Genomic DNA, 17,724 nt, shown 5'->3' with positions numbered 1-17,724 from the left:
GAGATGACTCACAGAACTCAGGAAAACATTGTACTTATGATTACAGTTTTATTATTAAAAAATATAAATAAGAGCCAGCCAAATGAAGAGACGCATAGGGTGAGATCTGGGAGGTTCCCAAATGCAAAGCTTCTGCATCCTCAGGACACATTATCCTCTTGGCACATTGATATATGTCACCAACCAGGCAGCTCACCCAAGCTTCAGAAGTCCAGAGTTTTATTGGAATTTCATTATGGAGGCATGATTGATTGAATCACCGGCCATGTAATTGAACTCAGTTTCTAGCTCCCCTTTCCTCCCAAGGTTAGGATGTCAGGAGGTCAGACCTATATCATGTGGTTCAAAGCATCAATCCTCTAGTTCCATGGCTGGCCTTTTCAGCATGGCCATTCCCCATGCTGAAACTATCTATGGCCCACCATGAGTCATCATGTTAGCATAAACTCAGGTGTGGTCCCAGGTGTCCACCATTAACAGCAAAGACACTCTCATTACCTGGGAAATTCCAGGAACCAGGGACAAAGGTCAGCCAAATGCTTTATTATACAACACTGGCATTAAATAGAATTGTTCAACATATCTTTGGATGCCAGATGAAAGGCACCCAAATAAAGTAAGTTACTGACATGTTACATCGTGGACCTTCCTAGCCATTAACAAATTTAGGTTGTTTTTTATAAATAATGTCATAAGTCCGTGTACCAACTACTGGAATTTAATCTATCAATTGTAAATCTATCCATTAACATAACAGTAATGAGTCTCTATAGTTTGTAAAGTTTCTTAATCCTCATGTCAAACATAAAAGGAAGGCAAGTGTCTAGTTTGACTAAAATTAAGGTTCAATTTTAAAAGTTGCACATCGTGTTATATAAAGACAAAAAGTCACATTTACAAAGTACCTCTGGGTGGTTCACCCTTAGTATAGTGACACCATTTGATGTAACTCCTGCAAGAAAATTAATCAGCCACTATGAAGGGCTAATAACTAGAGGACATGTTGTTGTGCAAAGTTGGCCTCTTCTCCAGCTGTGCCAGCTTACTCACTCTGTTGCTTGAATGTGAATACGACCCTTGCATATCAGATACAGACTTTGGTAAAGTCATGAGACAATGCTCCCGGGAATCTTTCCAAGAAATCAAATCTGCCTGGTCTTAATAAAACTGCTTTCAGCATGACTGCTGAGAGGGACCCAGGAAACAAAGGATGGAAGCTATTATAACCACAGTTGAATCAGGAGGTCACTACTACAGTCCTTTAGCTGTCATGAAAATAGCAGTGAACCCAAATAATCCTAAATAAAGCAAGTTTAAGTGTGTGAACAAAAACAAAGAAAAAGAAAACAAGGTAGTTCTAGAAAACCAGTTTGTCAATGAATAAGATCAAAGCATCAGGATTTTCTTACATATTAGCTCTCTCTACTGTAAAAATTAAACATGCAAATGAATTTTTCTACCACATTAAGTCTTCAAAGAGAAAAGCCCAACTTTATCTAGGATATGAGTAGCATTACTCCCATTGCACAGATTTTTTTTTTTTTTTTTTTTTTTTTTTTTTTTGGTACGCGGGCCTCCCCCTGCCGCGGCCCCTCCCGTTGCAGAGCACAGGCTCCGGACGCGCAGGCTCAGCGGCCATGGCTCACGGGCCCAGCAGCTCTAGGGCATATGGGATCTTCCCAGACCGGGGCACGAACCCGTATCCCCTGCACCGGCAGGCGGACTCTCAACCACTGCGCCACCAGGGAAGCCCGCACAGATTTTTTTGAAAGAAAAGAAATAATAAAGTTCCTAAGGCACAACCATGAATTGATAGAAGTAGAGTGGAAACTTTTACGTTTTTAAACAAACCAGGTCACACGGGTTCTAAAAGAAACCTTAAGAAGACAACAGAACAAATGTATGCTATTCTCCAATTGTGGATAAAAATATGCCAGCTGAATTATGCACACTGATGTGAAAGAACTGGGAAAGAAAACAGACTCATTCGTGAACCCTAAAAAAGAGATTCCAAACATACCCTTTTTAGTCTTAATTTTCCTTTAACACGATCCTTCATTCCTCAGATGTAGAAATCATTCAATTCAATTTGCAATTTAAAACATTATATTTCTGTTTCTAACTTGTATTGGTTTCCAAGTACTATTGTAACAAAGTGCCATAAATTTAGTGGTCTAAAACAACATAGATTTAGCACCTTACTTACGTTTCTGGAGGTCACAGGTCTGAAACAGGCCTCACTGAGCTAAAGGGCTGAAGGGCTGAAGGGCTGCGTCCCTTCTGAGGCTCTGGGGATAATCTGATTCTAGCCTTTTCACCTTTCTAGAGGCTGCCTGCATTCCTTGACACGCAGCCCTCTTGGTTCATATTCAAAGCCAACAAAGGCCAGTTATATCTTTCTCACAGGGCATCCCTCCAACACTGCTCTTCCACATTTAAGGATCCTCATGGGCTTCCCTGGTGGCACAGTGGTTGCGAGTCCGCCTGCCGATGCGGGGGATGCTGGTTCGTGCCCCGGTCCGGGGGGATCCCGCGTGCCGTGGAGCGGCTGGGCCTATGAGCCATGGCCGCTGGGCCTGCACGTCCAAAGCCTGTGCTCCGCAACGCGAGAGGCCACCACAGTGAAACATACCACAAAAAAAAAAAAAAAAAGGATCCTCATAATTATATTGGGCACACCTGGATAATCCAGACTACTCACCTGATTTCAAATTTAACTGATTAACGACCTTAATTCCATCTGCCACCTTAATTCCCATCTGTCATGTAACCTAACATACTCAAAGGTACATAGAATAAGGATATAGGCCTCTTAGGGGTGGGGGATGAAAAGTTTATATACGGTAAAGTAGGATAGTCTAGTTTGATGTGAGAACACAGCAGTAGGAATACCCAAACCTCCATTTTGTTTCTGGCCCTGCAACAAATATATGTTATGATCTTCATCAAATAAGTCATGCAGCCTCTCTGGCCCTCAGTTTCTTCATGTAGTAAATTTTTAAATACTCATTAATTCTGACAATTAATTAAGTTGAATTCATCTGAGTTATCTGCACTAATAATGCATTTTAAATTTATCATAGGAAACAAGACAGTTTCTCAACAAAAAGACTTACGTACAGTTTCATATTCATGCTATCCTAAAATTATCTTCCTATTATCTTAAATTTTATCAGCATTGTAAACATTTTGATTGTTAAGTCATGATCTGTAGTAATTTTGATCTTTGTAAACCTACTTAGAAAGAACCTGAAGCTTTCTAGAAGTGATTGTTCAGTAAGCACAGGAAACTGCTTCCTATTTCTTTTTTTTTTAATATTTGTTACTAACATTGCAGATATTTATTACACTGAATATGACCCAAAAGAGCAGAAATTCCTGTCTGTTTTGTTCTCTGATGAATCCCAAGTGCCTGGAGCAGAGCCTGGTATAGAACAAGCACTCAATAAACATTTGTTGAATGAACGACATTTCAGCTTATAAATAACCAGAGAACACAGAAACATGTCGGTTCAAAATTCCACCCAATCCAAAGGAAAAGGCAATCACTTAAACTCTGGAAACTGCAAAGAATGGGGGAAATAGTTCCAAAGCAGCTCCAATGACATTTCAGTTCAATCCAGACAACACGTTTCTGTGCTAATTGATGTCCCGCTGAGCAGAGGGAGATGCAGACGAAGATACTGCAATAGCCGACTTCACAGGGGACCGTCCGTGGCCCCAGGTTAGTCCTCACAGGTGGAGAATCTCAGTACGTTCGGTTCCGCAGAGCAAAGGAAGGCTTCTATCCTGAATTCTGACTGGTCTTTAGATAATTTCTCACTCTCTCTAATGTGCAGAGCAGCCCTTAAGGTTTCAAAATGTCCGCCTAGTTTTTATCTGTTCTGCTTCCTCAGTCAGGGTAACAGGGACGTAGCTGATCAAAATGTCAAAATCCATTAGGATAATCAAATGGGGAGTGAGGAGGGTGGCGTTCGGCCGGCTTCCATCCATCCCTCTGAGACGGCCTTCTCAAAGATTCGGGACTGTCACTGCCTGGGCCCTCCGTCAGGCACGCTGTCACATGCAACTATGCAGCTGTGCGTATTTTCTCATTCATTCATTCATTCATTCATTCATTCCATCAGCACTTGAGTACCTCGCCCTCCGCTTGCCTCTAGGCATCCAGAGATAAGAAGCCTGGTCTTCTCAATGTCACGGTAAATCCCTTAAAGCTGACTTGGGTTGATTCTTAGCTACGAACTTCACAGTACCTGGGAGTTTACCCAGTAAGATTTCAGTAGCTACATCTCCTCCGCGCAGCCGGTCCAGGCCGGCAGCCTGCACCTGGGCTGCTTGTCAATGTGCCCGGGGCTGCGACGCCCCAGAACCATCCACCGCCGAAATGCCAGCAGCTCGTTCCGCGGGGACTGGAGCAGGCCCGGGCTTGCGCTCCTTTTCTTAACCTCTAATCCTCTCACCATCATTGTGTGCTTCCCCTATGCCCAGTCTGGTTGCAGAGCCTGTTCCAAGGATTGTTTTTTCTGTTTGGCTCCCCAAACCTCTTTAGCCTTCAGTGTAAATCCTTTTTATTTCTTGAACTTTTGAATTTTATTTTATTTATTTTTTTATACTGCAGGTTCTTACTGGTTATCTATTTTATACATATTAGTGTGTATATGTCAATCCCCATCTCCCAATTCATCCCACCCCCACCCCCACCCCCACCCTTGGTGTCCATATGTTTGTTCTCTACATCTGTGTCTCTATTTCTGCCCTGCAAACTGGTTCTTCTGTACCATCTTTCTAGGTTCCACATATATGCGTTAATATATGATATTTGTTTTTCTCCTTCTGACTTACTTCAGTCTGTTTGACAGTCTCTAGATCCATCCACATCTCTACAAATGACCCAATTTCGTTCCTTTTTATGGCTGAGTAATATTCCATTGTATACATCTGCCACATATTCTTTATCTATTCATCTGTCGATGGGCATTTAGGTTGCTTCCATGACCTGGCTATTGTAAATAGTGCTGCAATGAACATTGGGGTGCATGTGTCTTTTTGAATTATGGTTGTCTCTGGGTATATGCCCAGTAGTTGGATTGCTGGGTCATATGGTAATTCTATTTTTAGTTTTTGAAGGACCTATTTCTTAATATATTACTCCTATCATTAAATTGTCTGATCTTCAAAAGTTCAATTTCTCTGTCAAGGTATTAAAATTTTATCTCCAGTGAACCAAAACATGCAGAGAGAGAAATAAAATAACTCAAATATCACAAATAATGTTATAGCTAAGATATAGGGACATATATATATATTTTACTATGATACATATCAAAACATAGTTCACTTGAAGTAATTGTGTTAATTATATGTATATGTATATAAATTTAAAATTTCAAAGGACAGGGAGAATGATCTGGGTCTCAAACACTTAATGTATTCTAATAGAGTCAAATTGGGTCTCTTGGTCTTAAGTACAATTAAAACTGAAATTTTTTTCTATTTTACTTGTCACATTTTTTGAAAAAAAAATTAAGACTGGAGGTTTTCATCTAATAAGAAAGTAAGCATTTTAAACATGTAAGGAGACCATGGTACCTCAGTCTTATCAACATACTAGCCTGTTCAGAAAGCAAATATGAATTGAGTTTGTCCAAAGGACAATATTTAACTAGTCTGTTTTGGACAAAATATAAGCTACCTAGTATTACAAAATAGGAAAAAGTATAGTATTTCATTTATCTTGACAGTAAAAAGAAAACAGTTTAGATCTCTATCTCTGTGCCTTTATACTGGAACATTATTTCCTATTTAACATTTATATACCTTGTATAAAATTCTGATAAGGAAGTTTTTTTTTGAAAAAGGGTCCATTCAGTTGAATTACCAATTTAAAAAAAAAAAAAAAGGACATGATACTTCACCATTAGGGAGAGTAAACCCAGAAAAGACATATCATTTATCGTGTAATAAATGACTCATGACTTTTTAAATCTCTTTCAGTTCAGGACACTAAAACATTTTGAGAATGAAATCTCCTCCAGAATTAAAATATGTGAACCAGGCATAACCATGAGAAAGTATTAATCAAAGACTCCTATTCATACTATTTTTAAAAATCATAGAATATTGAGATGCCAGAGGGAGAAAAATATAACTAAAAGAAATGTTAAAAAAGCTAAACCTACCAAATAACTAAAAATTCAGAATATAAAAATATTATATTAATTTTTATTATAAAAAAGTAATTTATAAAATTAGATTATATTAGATGCAAAAGTATATTTATGTAACCATTCTAGGAGTTTCTCCAGAGGAAATGCTTTAGTAAATAAGAGTGATAATAGTTTGGGTTTTTTTCCCTCTAAATTGTTCAATCATTTTCATTACCTTTTCATTTACATTTGCTTATTCATTCTTTAAGAAAAATATAAGAATGGTAGTCAATGACTCAATTTTAAATTTCTCAAAATTTCACATATTTACTTTACACTCAACAAAGGAAGCACTTTGTTTCACAAGCCTGGATAATCAGGCATGTTGACCCACTGACTAAAGCAATGCTGACCAGCCTCTGCAAGGCCTGGCTACCTCTAGAAATGTTCCTTTTCTGCCAAAAGAGAGATCTGTACAGCAAAACCATATGATAAGTGTTCAAGCAGGTATCACCTCCTTAAGTTTCCTTTCTTTTTTTTCTTTTTGTTTTTAATGGAAAAGAAGCTCTGTTTCCTATTTGTAGATTCTGGAGGCATAGCCAAGGCCATAGCTATGGAGATCTAGCTTAGGTTTGAATAAGAGCTGTATAGATAAAAATGTAACGTGGCCTATTTCTCAACTTCAATTCTACCTGCTTTAGCAGTTGAGCAGATGCATCTCATGAAATATAACCTGAAACCTGGAATGACTTCCTTTATTTCAACTTTAATGCCCTGATCATCAGGGACAACATGAATGAAGGAATATTCCTCACTGCAGAACACTTGCATCACGTCCTCAGTTTTCTAAGTGCTCAACCTTACCAATCTTCATGATACACTTCAGTTTTCTATAATTTTTGTAGCCTTATACCTTTCTAAATAGTTGTGGAGCCTTTTAAACATACAAAAACTTTCCGATTCTATTTCAAAACGCTGAAGATTCAACGTAAACTGCATTTTTTTCTCCAAAGAGACTATTAAATAAGGATAAAAAGATATAATTTGAGTATACCAGCCCTAATGCTAAAATGATATAATTAGGTTAAAAAGCAGATGTCAGCAATTTTCCAAAAAATTTTGTAACAGATTTGTTATTTAAGAACTAACTCAGGGAGATTGGCCAAGGCCCCGAGTTCATCTCTTCTCATAGGCACACCAAAATTACAAGTACTTACAGAGCAGCTGTAGGTGAGAACGACCTGAAGACCAGCAGAAAAGACCTTCTACTACTAAATATATAAAGAAGGATCCGCAACAAGAAGGGGAGGAGGAGTGGAGATGCGGAATAGACAAGACCCATTCCCCAGGTAGGTCACCCACAAATGGAAGTATAGTTACAATTACAGAAGTTCTCCCCAAGGAGCAAAAGATCTGAACCCTGCATCATCTCCCAAGGCCTCAGCCCTACCCACCAGTGGGCCAGAACTAGCACAGAGACCCCTCAGCAACCACAGCAAGTCACCTCAGGACCCAATGCCACCTATCAGCAGGTTAGCACCAGCCCCAGAACTACTAGGCCCTGCAAGCCAGCTCCCCTAGGACACCCAGGCCCAAATCCAGCTGTTCTGGGCCCTGGCCCCCATGGATCAGTGGGCAGAAACCAGCTTCTGGACACCCAGGCAAGTAGCCAGATACCAGTGGCAGACAGCCTCTGCACAAGGCAGGGCCAGGAATCCAATCAGGTCAGGGACCAGCCCTACCTAACTTCACACCACAGTAACTGGTCCAGTCCCAACAGAAGGGCACACTTAGCCCACATAAGGGACACCCCTACAGCATATATCTCCGGTGAGCAGAGACTATGCTGCTGGGTCCCATAGAACACTTCCTACATAAAACTACTTCTCCAAGGTCGGGAAATGTAACCAATATAACTAATACATACAAATAAACACAGAGAATTAGGCAAAGTGAGGCGACATAAGGGAACTCCCATAAGACTGTCAGCTGACTTTTCAGCAGAAACTTTGCAGGCCAGACAGGAGTGGCACAATATATTTAAAGTGATGAAAGGAAAAAAATTACAACCAAGAATACTCTACCCAGCAGGACTGTCATTCAGATATGAATTTAAGAAGACTGAAATCATATCAAACATATTTTCTTACCACAACACTATGAAACAGATAACCATTATAAGAAAAAAAACTGCAAAAAACAAACATGTGGAAGCTAAACAGTATTCTAACAACCAATGGATCACTAAAGAAGTCAAAGAGGAAATTAAAAAATAGCTGAAGACAATTGAAAATGGAAACACAACAATCAAATATCTATAGAACATAGCAAATGCAGTTCTAAGAGGGAGGTTATGGTGATACAAGCCTACCTCAGGAAACAAGAAAAATCTCAAATAAGCTAACTGCACACATAAAAGAGCTAGGAAAAGAAGAACAAACAAAACCCAGGGTCAGTAGAAGAAAAGAAATAACAATGAACAGAGCAGAAATAAATAGTCTAAAAAGCAGAAACTATCAAATAAACTATGACCTGGTTCTTTGAAAACATAAATATAATTGATAAACCTTTAGCCAGAATCATCAAAAAAAAGAGAGCGGACACAAATAAATAAGATCAGAAATGAAAGAGATGTTACAAATGACACCACAGAAATGCAAAGAATCAAAAGAGATTATTATGAACAATTATATGTGAATGGACAACCTAAAAGAAATGCATAAGTTTCTAGAAATGTACAATCTTCAAAGACTGAATCAGGAAAAAATAGAAAATATGAACCGACCAATTACCAGTAATAAACTTGAATCAGCTATAAAAAAAAATTTCTAAACTCCCAACAAACAAAAGTCCAGGACCAGATGGCTTCATAGGTGAAATATACCAAACATTTAAAGAAGATTTAGCACCTATGTTTCACAAACTTCTCTTAAAATTTCAGAGAAAGGAACAGTTCCAATCTCATTCTCTGAGGCCACCATCACCCTGATACCAAAACCAGAAAAAGATACCACAAAAAAAGAAAATTACAGGCCAATACCACTGATGAGCATAGATGCAAAAATCCTCAACAAAATATTAGCAAACTGAACCCAGAAATACATTAAAAGGATCATATATCATGATCAAGTGGGATTTACCCCAGGAATGCAAGGATTTTTCAATATCTACAAATAAATCAATGTGATATACCACATTAACAAACTGAAGAATAAAAACCATATGGTAACTTTTATTTTAGGTTTTTTTTTTTTTTTTTTTTGGTGGTATGCGGGCCTCTCACTGTTGTGGCCTCTCCTGTTGCAGAGCACAGGCTCCAGACGCGCAGGCTCAGCAGCCATGGCTCACGGGCCTAGCCGCTCTGCGGCATGTGGGATCTTCCCAGACTGGGGCACGAACCCGTGTCCCCTGCATCGGCAGGCAGACTCTCAACCACTGCGCCACCAGGGAAGCCCTATTTTTAGTTTTTTAAGGAACCTCCATATTGTTCTCCATAGCGGCTGCACCAATTTACATTCCCACCAGCAGTGTAGGAGGGTTCCTCTTTCTCCACACCCTCTCCAGCATTTACTATTTAGTAGAATTTTTAATGATGGCCATTCTGACTGGTGTGAGGTGACACCTCATTGTAGTTTTGATTTGCATTTCTCCAATAATTAGTGATATGGAGCATCTTTTCATGTGCCTGTTGCCCACCTGTATGTCTTCTTTGGAGAAATGTTTACTTAGATCTTCTGCCCACTTTTTGATTGCATTGTGTTTTTGTTTTTTTTGATATTAAGGTGTATGATCTGTTTGTATATTTTGGAAATTACCCCCTTGTCAGCATTGTCATTTGCAAATATTTTCTCCATTCCATAGGTTGTCTTCCATTTTGATTATGGTTTCCTTTGCTGTAAAAAGCTTTTAAGTTTAATTAGTTCCCATTTGTTTATTTTTGTTTCCATTATTTTAGGAGATGGATCCAAAAAAATATTGCTGCTATTTATGTCAGAGTGTTCTGCCTATGTTTTCCTCTAGGAGTTTCGGAGTATTGAGTCTTACATTTAGGTCTCTAAACCATTTTGAGTTTATATTTGTATATGGTTTTAGATAATTTTCTCATGTCATATTTTATATGTAACTGTCCGGTTTTCCCAGCACCACTTATTGAAGAGACTGTCTTTTCTCCATTGTATATTTTTGCCTCCTTTGTCATAGGTTAATTGCCCATAAGTGCATGGGTTTACTTCTGGGCTTTCTATCCTGTTCCATTAATCTATAAGTCTGTCTTTCTGCCAGTACTATACTGTTTTGATTACTGCAGCTTTGTAGTATAGTCTGAAGTCAAGGAGCATGATTCCTCCAGCTCTATTCTTCTTTCTCAAGATTGTTTTGGCTATTCAGGTTCTTTTTTGTACCTATACAAATTTTTAAAAATTTGTTCTAATTCTGTGAAAAATGCCATCAGTAATTTGATAGGGATTGCACTGAACCTGTAGATTGCCTTGGGTAGTATGGCCATTTTAACAATACTGATTTCTCCAACCCAATAACACAGTATATCTTTCCATCTGTTTGTGTTGTCTTCAGTTTCTTTCATCAGCATCTTATAGTTTTCAGAGTACAGGTCTTTTGGCCCATTAGGTAGGTTTATCCCTAGGCATTTTATTCTATTTGATGTGATGGTACATGGGATTGTTTCCTTAATTTCTCTTTATGACATTTCGTTGTTAGTGTACAGAAAACCAACAGATTTCTGTATATTAATTTTGTGTCCTACAACTTTACTGAATTCATTGATGAACTCTAGTAGTTTTCTGGTAGCATCTTTAGGATTTTCTATGTATAGCATCAAGGCATCTGCGAACAGTGACCATTTTACTTCTTCTCTTCCAGTTTGGATTCTTTTCATTTATATTTCTTCACTGAATGATGTGGTTAGGGTTTCCAAAACTACATTAATAAAAGTGTCAAGAAATGGGCATCCTTGTCTTCTTCCTGATCTTGGAGGGAATGCTTTCAGCTTTTCACCATTGAGTATGATGATCTGGTAATCCCACTCCTGGGCATATATCCAGAAAAAACTCTAATTCAAAAAGATGTATGCGAGGAGGAACCAAGATGGTGGAGTAGAAGGACGGGCTCTCCCTCTTGCGAGAACACCAGAATCACAACTAGCTGCTGGACAATCATCGACAGAAAGACACTGGAACTCACCAAAAAAGATACCCCACATCCAAAGACAAAGGAAAAGCCACAATGAGAAGGTAGGAGGGGCACAATGACAGTAAAATCAAATCCCGTAACTGCTGCATGGGTGACTCACAGACTGGAGAACGCTTATACCACAGAAGTCCACCCACTGGAGTGAAGGTTCTGAGCCCCACGTCTGGCTTCCCAACCTGGGGGTCCGGCAACAGGAGAAGGAATTCCTAGAGAATCAGAGCTTGAAGCCTAGTGGGAACCGAGTGCAGGACTTCAACAGGACTGGGGGAAACACAGGCTCCACTCTTGGAGGGCACAAACAAAGAAGTGTGTGCATCAGGACCTAAGGGAAGGAGCACTGACCCCAGGGGAGACTAAACCAGACCTACATGCTGGTGTTGGAGGGTCTCCTGCAGAGGCATGGTGGGGTGGGGGGAGGCTGTGGCTCACCATGAGGACAAGGACGATGGCAGCAGAAGTTCTTGGAAGTGCTCCTTGGGGTGAACCCTCCCAGAGTCTGTCATTAGCCCCATCAAAGAGGCCAGGTAGGCTCCCGTGTTGGGTTGCCTCAGGCAAAACAACCAACAGGGAGGGAACCCAGCCGCACCCATCAACAATCAAGCAGATTAAAGTTTTACTGAGCTCTGCTCACCAGAGCAACAGTCAGCTCTACCCACCACCAGTCCCTCCCATCAGGAAACTTACACAAGCCTCTTAAATAGACTCATCCACCACAGGGCAGACAGCAGAAGCAAGAAGAACTACAATCCTGCAGCCTGTGGAACAAAAACCAAATTCGCAGAAAGATAGACAAGATAAAAAGGCAGAGGGCTATGTACCAGATGAAGGAACAAGATAAAACCCCAGAAAAACAATTAAATGAAGTGGAGATAGGCAACCTTACAGAAAAAGATTTCAGAATAATGATAGTGAAGATGATCCAGGACCTCGAAAAACAATGGAGGCAAAGATTGAGAAGATGCAAGAAATGTTTAACAAAGACCTAGAAGAATTAAAGAACAAACAAACAGAGATGAACAATGTAATAACTGAAATGAAAACTACACTAGAAGGAACAGATAGCAGAATAACTGAGGCAGAAGAACGGATAAGTGACGTGGAAGACAGAACGGTGGAATTCACTGCTTCAGAACAGAATAAAGAAAGAAGAATGAAAAGAAATGAAAACAGCCTAAGAGACCTCTGGGACAACATTAAACGCAACAACATTCACATTACAGGGGTCCCAGAAGGAGAAGAGAGGGAGGAAGGATGAGAGAAAATATTTGAAGAGATTATAGTCAAAAACTTCCCTAACATGGGAAAGGAAATAGCCACACAAGTCCAGGAAGCACAGCGAGTCCCATACAGGATAAACCCAATGAGAAACACATAGTAATCAAATTGGCAAAAATTAAAGACAAAGAAAAATTATTGAAAGCAGCAAGGGAAAAATGAAAAATAACATACAATGGAACTCCCATACGGTTAATAGCTGATTTCTCAGCAGAAACTCTACAAGTCAGAAGGGAGTGGCATGATATATTTAAAATGATGGAAGGGAAGAACTTACAACCAAGATTACTCTACCAGGCAAGTAACTCATTCAGATTCGATGGAGAAATCAAAAGCTTTAGACAAGCAAAAGCTAAGAGAATTCAGCACCACCAAATCAACTCTACAACAAATGCTAAAGGAACTTATCGAAGTGGGAAACACAAGAGAAGAAAAGGACCTACAAAAACAAACCCAAAACAATTAAGAAAATGGTCATAGGAACATACATATCGATAATTACCTTAAAAATGAATGGATTAAATGCTCCAACCAAAAGACACAGGCTTGCTGAATGGATTCAAAAACAAGACCCATCTATATGCTGTCTACAAGAGACCCACTTCAGACCTAGGGACACATACGGACTGAACGTGAGGGGATGGAAAAAGATATTCCATGCAAATGGAAATCAAAAGAAAGCTGGAGCGGCAATACTCATATCACATAAAATAAACTTTAAAATAAAGAATGTTACAAGAGACAAGGGAGGACACTACATAATGATCAAGGGATCAATCCAAGAAGAAGATATAACAATTATAAATATGTATGCACCCAACATAGGAGCACCTCAATACATAAGGCAACTGCTAACAGCTATAAAAGAAGAAATCGACAGTAACACAATAATAGTGGGGGACTTTAACACCGCACTTACACCAATGGACAGATCATCCAAAATGAAAATAAATAAGGAAACAGAAGCTTTGAATGACACAATACACTGGATAGATATAATTGATATTTATAGGCTATTCCATCCAAAAATAGAAGATTACACTTTCTTCTCAAGTGTGCATGGAACATTCTCCAGGATAGATCACACCTTGGGTCACAAATCAAGCCTCAGTAAATTTAAGAAAATTGAAATCGTATCAAGCATCTTTTCTGACGACAACGCTATGAGATTAGAAATGAATTACAGGGAAAAAAACATAAAAAACACAAACCCATGGAGGCTAAACAATATGTTACTAAACAACAAAGAGATCACAGAAGAAATCAAAGAGAAAATCAAAAAATACCTAGAGACAAATGGCAATGAAAACACGGCAATGCAAAACTTATGGGATGCAGCAAAAGCAGTTCTAAGAGGCAAGTTTATAGCTATACAAGCCTATCTCAAGAAACAAGAAAAATCTCATATAAACAATCTAAACTTATACCTAAAGGAACTAGAGAAAGAAGAACAAACAAAGCCCAAAGTTAGCAGAAGGAAAGAAATCATAAAGATCAGAGCAGAAATAAATGAAATATAAACAAAGAGAACAATAGCAAAGATCAATAAAATTAAAAGCTGGTTCATTGAGAAGATAAACAAAATTGATAAACCATTAGCCAGACTCATCAAGAAAAAGAGGGAGAGGTCTCAAATCAATACAATTAGAAATGAAAAAGGAGAAGTTACAACAGACACTGCAGAAATACAAAGCATCCTAAGAGACTACTACAAGCAATGCTATGCCAATAAAATGGACAACTTGGAAGAAATGGACAAATTCTTAGAAAGGTATAACCTTCCATGACTGAACCAGGCAGAAACAGAAAAAATGAACAGACCAATCACAAGTAATGAAATTGAAACTGTGATTAAAATTCTTCCAAAAGTCCAGGACCAGATGGCTTCACAGGTGAATTCTATCAAACATTTAGTGAAGAACTAACACCCATCCTTCTCAAACTCTTCGAAAAAATTACAGAGGAAGGAACACACTCAAACTCATTCTGTGAGGCCACCATCACCCTGATACCGAAACCAGACAAAGATACTACAGAAGAAGAAAATTACAGACCAATATCACTGATGGATATAGATGCAAAAATCCTCCACAAAATACTAGCAAACAGAATCCAACCACACATTAAAAGGATCATACGCCATAATCAATTGGGATTTATCCCAGAGATGCAAGGATTCTTCAATATACACAAATCAATCAATGTGATACACTATACTAACAAACTGAAGAATAAAAACCATATGATCATCTCAATATATGCAGAAAAAGCTTTTGACAAAATTCAACACCCATTTATGATAAAAACTGACCAGAAAGTGGGCATAGAGGGAACCTACCTCAACATAATAAAGGCCATATACGACAAACCCACAGCAAACATCATTCTCAATGGTGAACAACTGAAAGCATTTCCTCTAAGATCAGGAACAAGACAAGGATGTCCACTCTCACCACTATTATTCAACATAGTTTTGGAAGTCCTAGCCATGGCAATCAGAGAAGAAAAAGAAATAAAATGAATATAAATTGGAAAAGAAGTAAAAACATCACTGTTTGTAGATGACATGATACTATACATAGAGAATCCTAAAAATGCCACGAGGAAACTACTAGAGCTAATGAATGAATTTGGTAAAGTTGCAGGATACAAAATTAATGCACAGAAATCTCTTGCATTCCTATACAGTGATGATGAAAAATCTGAAAGAGAAATTATGGAAACACTCCCATTTACCATTGCAATAAAAAGAATAAAATACCTAGGAATAAACCTACCTAGGGAGACAAAAGACCTGTATGCAGAAAACTATAAGACACTGATGAAAGAAATTAAAGATGATACCAATATATGGAGAGATATACCATGTTCCTGCGTTGGAAGAATCAATATTGTGAAAATGACTCTACTACCCAAAGCAATCTACAGATTCAATGCTATACCTATCAAGTTACCAATGGCATTTTTTTACGGAACTAGAACAAATCATCTTAAAATATGTATGGAGACACAAAAGACCCCGAATAGCCAAAGCAGTCTTGAGGGAAAAAAATGGAGCTGGAGGAATCAGGCTCCTGGACTTCAGACTATACTAAAAAGCTACAGTAATCAAGACAATATGGTACTGGCACAAAAACAGAAACATAGATCAATGGAACAAGATAGAAAGCCCAGAGATAAACCCACGCACCTATGGTCAACTAATCTATGACAAAGGAGACAAAGATATAAAATGGAGAAAAAAGAGTGTCTTCAATAAGTGGTGCTGGGAAAACTGGACAGCTACATGTAAATGAATGAAATTAGAAAACTCCCTAGCACCATACACAAAAACAAACTCAAAATGAATTCGAGACCTAAATATAAGACCAGACACTATAAAACCCTTAGAGGAAAACATAGGAAAAACGTTGTTTCACATAAATCACAGCAAGATCTTTTTTGATCCACCTCCTAGAGTAATGGAAGCAAAAATAAACAAATGGGACCTAATGAAACTTCAAAGCTTTTGCACAGCAAAGGAAACCATAAACACAACAAAAATACAACCCTCAGAATGGGAGAAAATATTTGCAAATGAATCAACAGACAAAGGATTAATCTCCAAAATATATAAACAGCTCATGCAGCTCAATATTAAAGAAACAATCATCCCAATCCAAAAATGGGCTGAAGACCTAAATAGACATTTCTTCAAAGAAGACATACAGATGGCCAAGAAGCACGTGAAAAGCTGCTCAACATCATTAATTATTAAAGAAATGCAAATCAAAACTACAATGAGGTATCAACTCATACCAGTTAGAATGGGCATCATCAGAAAATCTACAAACAACAAATGCTGGAGAGGGTGTGGAGAAAAGGGATCCCTCTTGCACTGTTGGTGGGAATGTAAATTGATACAGCCACTATGGAGAACAGCATGGAGTTTTCTTGAAAAACTAAAACTAGAATTACCATATGATGCAGAAATCCCACTACTGGGCATATATCCAGAGAAAACCATAATTCAAAAAGACACATGCACCCCAATGTTCATTGCAGCACTATTTACAATAGCAGCTCATGGAAGCAACCCTAAATGCCCATCGACAGACAAATGGATAAAGTTGTGGTACATATATAGAATGCAATATTCTTCAGCCATAAAACAGAATGAAACTGAGTCATTTGTTGAGACGTGGATGGACCTAGAGACTGTCATACAGAGTGAAGTCAGAAAGAGAAAAACAAATATCATATATTAACGCATGTATGTGGAACCTAGAAAAATGGTACAGATGAACCCGTTTGCAGGGCAGCAGTTGAGACACAGATGTAGAAAACAAATGTATGGACACCAAGGGGGGAAAGTGGTGGGAAGTGGGGGTGGTGGTGTGATGAATTGCGTGATTGGGATTGACATGTATACACTGATGTGTATAAAACTGATGACTAATAAGAACCTGCAGTATAAAAATACAAACAAAAAAAAAAACTAATACTTAACTTTCTTTCGGTTATTTGTATGGAAATATGTTAATATATATGTTTCAGACATTACATGAAATTTCTAAAAATCTTATATGTTCTGGTATAATGTTATAAGTCACAATTCTAGTTATTACTTTAAAATATCTATCTCAGAAATAACTAAATTTCCTTGTCAATTGCTTTATTATGAACTTTCATCAAATCTTTAAACGTGGCCATTTTAAGTCTTCTGTCATTTACAGACAGTTCTGGGTGTACTCCGATGCTTTTGCAAAAATGTTCCTATAAAAGGTTTTCATCTTCAAGGAATTCATGGAAAAGACTCTGACAAGTACAGGTTTCTGGTAACTGACTATACTGCTGAACTGAATGAATAAGCATTTTCACAACTCTAATGCAAAACTGATGAATTCATAAAAGTGCTAACAAAAGATCAAGATGAAAAAAATTAATTACGTGGGACTGAGTGAACTGATGAGGATGATTATAATTTTTGTGACTTTCTGTTTGAATAAAAAAACAAATCCCACAAGGACTCAGAGGCAAAAAATGTACAAATCAATTTTCACTGCAAAGTAAAGAACTGTTACAGTGGAGGATTACTGGACTGAACGTCAATATT

This window comes from Phocoena sinus, chromosome 5, assembly GCF_008692025.1.
Source record: "Phocoena sinus isolate mPhoSin1 chromosome 5, mPhoSin1.pri, whole genome shotgun sequence".
In the NCBI taxonomy this organism is placed as follows: Eukaryota; Metazoa; Chordata; class Mammalia; order Artiodactyla; family Phocoenidae; genus Phocoena; species Phocoena sinus.
The sequence above is the reverse complement of the archived record's forward strand: the minus strand, read 5'-3'. Positions refer to the sequence as shown.